Source organism: Suncus etruscus, chromosome 1 (assembly GCF_024139225.1).
Source record: "Suncus etruscus isolate mSunEtr1 chromosome 1, mSunEtr1.pri.cur, whole genome shotgun sequence".
NCBI lineage: Eukaryota > Metazoa > Chordata > Mammalia > Eulipotyphla > Soricidae > Suncus > Suncus etruscus.
The window spans coordinates 167,538,746-167,545,423 of NC_064848.1; the positions used below are offsets into that span (position 1 = coordinate 167,538,746).

The following is a 6,678-nucleotide window of genomic DNA, read 5'->3' on the forward strand; positions in this document are numbered from 1 at the left end:
GGGACAATATGGCCTGTCAGAGATCAAACCCAGATTGGTTGCACACAAAGGAAGTCTCTTATCACCTGGACTATCTCTCTAGCCCAAAGGAATGTCTGTCTGTTTTCATTATATTTATGGCAAGCCACTGTGGCTGCAAATGTATAGCAGTTGTAAACTATTTTTGTAGAGAGACCCATGAAGCACATATCAGCATGATAGACAAAGGTTTGGGACAAATTGCAAAGATAGCATGAAACCTGGGGTTGAACTCTAGCTGAGAGACAAGTGCAGCTGTGAGAATTCTAGGGTAGGAAGAAGAGCTGGTGAATGAGGGGTTTGGATCCTAGAGTTCTTCTTTTCATCTTAGAATCTCAGCTATGAGGGCCTGATATAAACTATGGATAAACTACTTTTCTCTTCTGTTCCCACATTTTTTCATCAACTAAACCCAAAGCCAGTTGAACAGAAAGTCCCATGAGCACCAAGTTTGGGCTTTGGGATCTGAGATTGGGGATATGGAGAAGAGACTGGCAGACAAAACTGCCAATGTTAAAGGCACATTTGGGCCTGACTTGGAACCACAGCTGTCAGCTGCTTCCGCAACACGGGATTTGTCTGAGTCAGTATGATGCACCCAGATGGTGATAAGGTAGAAGAAGCAAGGCCATAGAGCATCACGAAGACCACACACGGACACTAAGAAACCTACAATCCTAACTTCAATGCTGACTCCAGATGAGTGTGTGGCTTCCAACATGCCACTTTACCTCCTCAGTATTTTATTTGTAAAAAAGCATGGATGATAAATATCCCTGAGTTTTTTGGCTATTAGACAAATTTAAAGTGAGCTTCCCCAAAGCAGAAGACTTGCTTGCATAATGAGCTATTGCACACTCTCTATTAGCCCTATAAGAGACTGAATTTATAATCCAGAGTTAATATTGTACAGCATCTAGCAGAAATGACCTTCTTGTTGTAGAGTATTGAAAAGGGTAGATCAGGACCAAGGAGATATTTCAGAGGTCTGGAGTATTGTAACCACAAGGCCCTAGGTTTCATCCCTAGGTCTAACCAGCACCGGGCACACCCCCTAGTACTGAACTATCTGTTTTGGTTGAATATCAGGAGTGGTTTCCAGGATATATGATCACTGCTTGGAAGGCACTAATAGATAAAAAACTAGAAAGTTAACCTACTGTGAGTCCCAGTGCTCTGCCCAAATGTATCTTCAATGAAAGTGAGTGTGTGGCAGGCATAGATTCAGAAACAGAAGCTGGTTGAAAAATTTGGTGTTTTCTATGGATTCCAAGAGATGTAAACATTAATTAAGTTGTGTGATTCTCGAAAGAAATATAAATCAAACTTTCTTTTTTTGTCTTTCTCATTTTTAATTTATTTTTTTATTTTATTTATTTATTGTTTTTTGTTTTTGGGCCACACCCGGCGTTGCTCAGGGGTTACTCCTGGCTGTCTGCTCAGAAATAGCTCCTGGCAGGCACGGGGGACCATATGGGACACCGGGATTCGAACCAACCACCTTTGGTCCTGAATCGGCTGCTTGCAAGGCAAACGCCACTGTGGTATCTCTCCAGGCCCTTTACTCATTTTTTTTTTTTTTTGGTTTTTGGGCCACACCCGGTGACACTCAGGGGTTACTCCTGGCTATGCGCTCAGAAGTCGCTCCTGGCTTGGGGGACCATATGGGACGCCGGGGGATCGAACCACGGTCCGTCTCCTAGGCTAGTGCAGGTAAGGCAGGCACCTTACCTCCAGCGCCACCACCCGGCCCCCCTTTTCTCATTTTTTAAAAAAATTTTTTGCCCCCACTTACCTGGGAACAAATGTATTATGTAATACATGGTCTTTAAGTAATTGATGTCTAAAAATAAAATAAAAGTGGAAACCAAGAGTGCAAAAAAAAAATGGTGTCAGGTGTGTGGAACCCAGATTTGGGATTCTGCAAGGCACCTATATGTTGTGCCTGTTCTCTTAGCTATAGCTATGTCACTTTGCACCTTCTTGAAAAGCATAGCAAGTCTCAGGGCTGAAACCTGACCACAGAGTAGAGACAAAGAGATGTTATGAGTGAAAGTTACAGTTTTGGATTTTCCCAATTACTGTGACTAACATATGTTCTTGCATCCTGTAGCATCTGTGGGATTGAAAGGAATATTATTGTTCACTCACAAATCAGACTCAGAGACATTCCTTTCTTCTGAGTTCCAACCACCCACGAAGCTGAGCCAATTGGCTGCATTATTGAAGCTGCTTAGAAGTAGAGAATTCATAAATTCTCTTTTTGGAATTTCCTATTAAAAATTAGTCAGTACTCTCTTGTTTTTTTAATTATTAGGGACCAATATACTATAAAGTTGACACATAAATTTGGGGAACAAACAATATGAATAAATCAATAAATAAAATTAATGCAATAAAACAGACACTCATTTTGGTTTAATCAATGTGTATGAAGGGGATCTTTTTCTTTCATAGTTTCCAGGAAGAATAGACCTCAGAAGATGGGTTTTGTAGGATGAGTAAAAGTTGATCTGGTAGAAAAGGTTAAGATACACCAGAAAAGGAAATACCTTGTGTAAATAACTCAAAATGTGTCCCAGGTGGAAGAAGGGAAGGGTGGTCTATGCATCTAATTTGGCTTTTCTGGAGCCAGAGTTTCTTGGATAGAGAGGACAGTTGATGCTGGGGAGGGGCGAAGCATAATTAAGTCCCCAGTATTCTGCCAAGAGGCTTGGAGTTTGTTTTGAGCTCAGACACACCGTGATGATGCTGGAGTGAAAGACACAATTGGACAGACATCTTGGGTTTTGGTCCTCAAGATGGAGAATGGTTTTTGACAATGATGGGTAAAATCCCAGCTTACAGCCTTGGGATATCCATGAGAAACATTTGAAGAACCCCCAATAAATTGAATGCCAGTGAGGATGAGGAAGAGGGGGCTTACATATGGGTTGCCAGAAGAATACAGGATAACTTCCAGATGAACTGAATACAGCTTCTGGAAGTCATGGACCTCTCTAGCACCTGGAGAGGACAAAAGAAGTTTCTGTGAAAGGATGAGAGGATCAGTGAAAGCATGAATAGAGTAGTAATACATTCTCCTCTGGGCCTCTCATTGGCTCATTTCCCAGCCCAGCATGTCTTTGGGGGGGGGGACGACAAAGCCCCAGGGGGTGACGATGCTCGGAAATGGACAATGGCTCTTACAAGAAAGACCCTTCTCCTATCTGCTCCTGATGATTTGTCTGTAGGGCTCCCCAGGGACACAATCAGAATTTCTTCATAGGACTGATGCCTGTGGCTTGGAGGAAGACCAGGCAGTGAAACCACCAGAATTTGTGGATTGATTCAGTCGCTTCATCACGGGACCTCAGTGAGGCATCTGTACAAGACTGCTGGAATTTGGTTGGAGGGACTAGTCACAAGAACTGAAGAATTATGAATGTGTGTGAGGAAATCAGAAATAGGGAAGTCAGAGTTCTGTTTTCTCATTTGCTATCTGAATGTGTCTCACATCTCAAAGACATAAATTATCATCTGTAAAAATGGGAAAATAGAATGGCAATCTGATAGCAATTTCTTGCTCAAGAGTGGGGATGAGAAATGAAGGGTAATAGGCAAATAAACCTGGTCACCTATAAAACATGTGCCTCTAAGCATTATAACTGTTATTACAGTGATCAGAACAGGCAAGGTGATATTCAGTGGGAACTGAACATTTGGTGACCTCAGAGAGAGAGTTTTCACCTGGATGAGTATAGGCCCATGTTCTCACAGTTTTGGAATAGAGAATGACCAATGCTAATATGTCCATGCCTGAGTTTCCTGCCTCAGTTTTTCAGATGGTTGGAATTATACCTGTAATGAGAGGTCAGAGTGTAAAGATACCTTCCCCACTTGCAGCTCACTTATTTATATAGAGAAGCAAGGTAGTTTTTATTGCACAAAATTTGCTTAGAAAGATGTGAAAGGTGCTCTCTTCGGCAGCACATATACTAAAATTGGAACAATACAGAGAAGATTAGCATGGTCCCTGCGCAAGGATGACATGCAAATTCGTGAAGTGTTCCATATTTTTGTGTGGCTGAAAAAAAAAAAAGAAATATGTGAAAAGAAAGGAAAAGGGGAAATGTCTTCGAAAGAAAGCACAGACTTTTCCAGAGTGGGGAAAAACAAAGAAACAGAGATAAGCAAGCAAGATGTGTTTCAGGAAGAACATAGACTTGAAGAGCAAGTAACTACTTCCAGGTTAAAGATCAAAGGTAAGGGCTGGTGGAAAGATCACTTGCATTGTATATGGATGATCCTAGTTGGATCCTCAGCACCAGAGTCCTTTAAAGCACCAGCAGGAGTGATCCCTGAGCAAAGAACCAGGAGTCGACCTTGTGTACTGCCAGGTGTGGTCCCCAAATAACCAAAAATAAGATAAAAAACAAGAGAGACAAGTGAGAGGATTATAAGAGAACTCATGTTCAGTGATTTTTCAAATACTCCGAGGAAATGTTGAATGCCCCAAGAGCCTTGAATAGAGAAAATTCTCCTTCCCAAAAAATGAAGCCAAAGACCAAAACTTCCACCCAAGTCCTGTTCATTAATTTGGTGTGTGACCTTTAGCAAGTCACTACTTACTTGTGTTTGGGGAACTTTAATCTGAAAAACTTGATTGAAGTGCCTGATCTCCTCCTGGTTTAAGTGCATGATCTAGTTTGAGTGCCATGATCTCCTGGGTGCCTTTCTTTGCTTAGTCTAAAGAAGTAATACTCAAGTCAACCAACTGATGCACCTGTACTACACCCACTCGCAGCAGAGTTGTCTCATAACCTGATAGCTCTGGACTTGGCCTGGTCTTGGAGAAAAGATCAGAGCAAAGGTAAGGTGATATATTGATTCTGATGAGTCTCTTGATTTCTGTCCCCCACTCCCCACCACACCAAGTATCTAAGTCTCCAGTAGCTTTCAGCAAAATGGGAGACCCATCTGGCCAGGTGCAACTTGAGGTGAAAAAAAAATGCTTTTCTGCTTTTCTTTTTCCTAGAACTATGAACTCATATTACTCCTGGAAAAAGTGATGCCATTCTTCAACATGTCCATTGTAACCAAAACTACCACAGTGCAGATGGTGACAAGTTCTTGAGGAGATCAAAATAAAATGAGAGAAAGAAAAAAAGAGGAACTGGAAAAAATATCTTGCACAAAATGAGCATGAGCAGCAGACGCTGATGACTAAAAAGGGAACTGGCATTTTGATATTTAGGCAAAGCAGGGAAGATAAGAATTTCATTGCAAAATGCAATGAGAATCTGGAATGAGAAGGATGTGTGGTTTTGACCATAATGTCAGAGTAAGACTATTAGATTTAGGGATATAGGTTCACTTTTTCATCTAGAGGGCTGGTAAAGCATGATTGAGGAATCCACTGTGGACTGCTGACACTAGCAAAAGGCCTGCTTTTCATACTATTCCACTGCCATTTTGCCCTTGAATGATTAACTGATTTTCCCTATGCATGATATTGCAAGAGTTTCTGACCTGTTCACATTGCAGGTTGTTTTAAGTTTGAAGCTACATGGGGCCAGGAAGGAGCCTGGAGCAGAATTTACAGGGGAATTTACAGAAGTGAGATATATCTCCATTCTTTCTTAGGAAATGAAAAATTAATGAGGCAAATAAATGTCCAGATGAGATAAAAAAAAGGAGAAATTTATCATTTCCCTTCTGCAGAGGAGAATATAAAATTGTCAATCACTCAGCCAAGAGATGAGTCTTCTGGGTGGACCCTGGGAGAACTCAGACTAAGTCTAAATACAGCCCAAATCCAGAAGCTCAGGTTAGTAATTTGGAAGAACATTTTTGGGCTATAATTATGAGCCTTTTATGTAACTGGGTGCTACCATCCCTAAGGTCTCCATTTGCTCATCCTACAAAAGAGTGATGTGAAGAGTTCATTTCCAGCCAAGGTTGCATATTTAATCGCTACTTATTAGGTGAATGGAGAAACTTGATGAATGAACAAGTGAATGCTAGGCCCTGTCATGGAGTAGAATCAAAGAAAATAGGTTATTCCTGCTAAGCTTTTCTTGTTGTGTGACATAGAAGACAGACATATAAATGTCCTTTATAATGAGATCCAGTAATCAGGTGTTATAATGATAAACATATCATGTTTCCACATGGAAACAAAAGAATGCATGTATAAAAGATTTTGAAAAGAATTCTTGGAGAAGGTCCAGGTAGCTACATGTCCTAGCAAATACAGGTAAAGAGGAGTTCACTGATATCACTTCAGTCAAAGTCTTTAAACCAAGTAATTCCGGACATGTGCCCTGAAATGTGTGCAGGGGCTGGGGGGGGGTATCTGAATGGCTTTATTAAGGCTTATTAAATCTCATTATTTAATAAGGCTTTATTATTCAACAAGGAGGTGTGAATAGGTGATGAAACATTTTTAACAGAGGAAACTGTCAGCTTAAAAGCTAGAAAGATTTATCATCAATCTGTAGTATAAGCTGAATGTAGATGTCTTGGCAGGAAATCCCATTAAAAAGTTCTCCTGAGAGTTGGAAAGATTGCACATAAGCAAGGTTTCTTACCTTGCACTCTGGTAACCAGAGTTCCATCCTTTGCACCCAATATGGTCTCCGGAGCCCTACCAAAGGTTATCCCTGAGTGAAGAACCAG

General features: G+C 41.0%; 1 non-coding gene across 1 annotated transcript; it reads left to right on the forward strand.

The window, feature by feature from the left end:
- The first annotated feature begins 3,971 nt into the window (after positions 1–3,971).
- On the forward strand, positions 3,972–4,078 carry LOC125996054 (U6 spliceosomal RNA). Its single transcript, XR_007491207.1, has one exon. It is a non-coding gene; the product is annotated as a U6 spliceosomal RNA (small nuclear RNA).
- Positions 4,079–6,678: the final 2,600 nt, after the last annotated feature.